The sequence below is a fragment of the Doryrhamphus excisus genome, chromosome 10 (assembly GCF_030265055.1).
Source record: "Doryrhamphus excisus isolate RoL2022-K1 chromosome 10, RoL_Dexc_1.0, whole genome shotgun sequence".
Lineage (NCBI taxonomy): Eukaryota > Metazoa > Chordata > Actinopteri > Syngnathiformes > Syngnathidae > Doryrhamphus > Doryrhamphus excisus.
The window spans coordinates 9668333-9671041 of NC_080475.1; positions in this window are offsets into that span (position 1 = coordinate 9668333).

Genomic DNA, 2709 nt, shown 5'->3' on the forward strand with positions numbered 1-2709 from the left:
TTTGATCTGTTAGTGAAATAGGTTAAGATTCTTGTTTTAATAAATATTCCGTGCACTAGTTACATAGAAAACTCATTTGATCACTAGTGATCTTTTTTATTTCTCAGACTGAATTTCAACTTTAGTCAAATTATTTACTATTGATAACAGAAATCGGGATATACTATAGTAAATTAATATATAATAAATCTTGTGAAAAAATGATATTTTTAATTCCTTTGAAAGAGTTTTTTTTACACTTCAAATTCAAATCATCACTAATTTAAGTATAACAAATAGTGTTTATACCCATATTTCTGAAAAACCACTAATTGTTCTGTTTCATATTTTTTTCAATTTCCAAAAGTAAAGGGAGTCAACAGAACTACTCATCACAGGCTGCAAAATTATTCTGTATTAATTAAAAATTAGGTGAAACATTTTAAATATTATCATCATTAAAAATTTTCAAATAAATTTAATTATGTTTCAAAATTTTGAGATGCTGTGAGCTTTTTCTTAGATTTAAAATGTAACGATAAGAACAATAATTCATTAAGAGAATTTTTAATTCATGTCATTTAGTTTGAACATTGAAAATATTTAGAATTATTAAAGGTATATTCAAATTGATGCATCAATTCTAACTTTTGCAAATTCAGATTTTACAAAAATGATTGAATTATCATAAAAATTTCATTATTGAGTGTTCTCATCTTCTAGTTGGTTAGAATAGCTCTTTTGATAAAATGGTAGATTTTTAATACTTTATACATAAATTTGTTCTATCATAGTTTTAATTTAGTGTTTATATGTAAGATTAAACAATTTTTTTTTAAAGAGCTCTCTTACAAAAGGTAGAAATTTAAAGAATTATGACTTGTGTTGGGCTATTAGTGTCAGAATTGCTGTGTGAAGAAGAATAATTTGATTTCGTTGGACTCATGAGGTTTATCAATATTTTTCTTGCATATTTGGTTAAATTAAAAAATAAAGAATATACAAAAAACCCAACTTTCAAATTAATCAAGGAATAATGGTCTTATTGGGCATTTAAATATAAATATTCTAATTTATGAAGAGATGAGACGTATTGTCAAGTCAAACCGTTGTCTAAAATAATTTAGATAAGGCAAACATGAGAAAAAAATCAATAAAAATAAAAAATACTTTTCATAGCCCTCATTAAGGAATTAATAACTTTTCGTTGGGATTATCATGTTATTTTCTAAATTAAACACGGGAGATCAGGTGGGACAAATCTAAACCGGAAGTGGGAATCAGTTTTAAGCGCACCTGGGCGTCTGCATTAGGGCACTTCCTTTCTTAGCAGGTAAGGCTGCAAACGGGATCGAAAAGGTAGTCAGAACTGCCCCCCAAACCTTGCGCAAACTGGAGCTATACAACACTGAAGAGGCAGCCGGTAAGAAATTCCCTTTTAATATTAGCGCTGTGATTTAACGCGTCCGTGCCACGTAAGGCACGGCTCTTTTTTTGGATGAGACGGCCGCGGGTGACGCGCGCCTCACTTTTAGTTTTTGTTGAATTAAAAGTATTAACACGGGGCAATTGGTCAGAAAGTGGGATCTGGAACACCGTCGATCGCCTGCGTTGCTTAGGTGCACACGGCGGCTCGCGGTGGTTCATTTAATTGGCACCAATCGAGCTGATCAGCGAGCTTTGGGCATTGAAGGAACGCGCTATGCTCATTTCTTTGCAGTGCAATACAAATGGTTTATTAAGCAGATCAGATAAAATAACGAAATAATAAAGAAAGAAATTAAGTAGAGAATAAGTTAATAAATGCAGGTAAAGGGGATAAAATTATTTCCAACCGTTGTCAAAATGTATAATGGTTAATGTACTGAAACATGATTTATATACCTTATATGTATATTATTGTGTACGTATATTATATATATTTATAAATAGTATGTATATTGTATATACTACTTATACACTCTCCCCTTTTTTTTTATTTGAAGGTTTTCACCTGTGCTGTGCTGTGCTGTACTGTGCTTTAGTGCCTCACTAAATAAAACCCAAAAACACCGAAAGCATCGAGTGGATCCAGTCTTTCCTCAGTGTGGCTACTCCGACCCCTTTTTCAAGTTCAGGGTATGCGCAAGGCTGGAAGGAACTTGACACGTATCATCATTTTAATGATAAGCAGACCACGACAAAAACATAACATTTTTGAAATGTCTGTCTGAAAATACTCAATGATTTATAATATAAAGACATTTTTATAAATCTTTCTAAATTTATTGTGTATTGCATTTTGTGTGTGTGTGTGTGTGTGTGTGTGTGAGAGAGCGTGCGGCAGCGTGGGGGAGCGTGCGGCAGCGTGGGGGAGCGTGCGGCAGCGTGGGGGAGCGTGCGGCAGCGTGGGGGAGCGTGCGGCAGCGTAGAGGAACGTGGGGGAGCATGGGGGACCGTGCGAGAGCGTGGAGGAGCGTATGAGAGCGTGGAGGAGCGTATGAGAGCGTGGAGGAGCGTATGAGAGCGTGGAGGAGCGTATGAGAGCGTGCGGGAGCGTGCGGGAGCGTGCGGGAGCGTGCGGGAGCGTGCGGGAGCGTGGGGGAGCGTGCGAGAGCGTGGGAGACCGTGCGAGAGCGTGGAGGAGCGTATGAGAGCGTGCGAGAGCGTGGAGGAGCGTATGGGAGCGTGGGGGAGCGTGCGAGAGCGTGGAGGAGCGTATGAGAGCGTGCTAGAGCGTAAGGGAGCGTG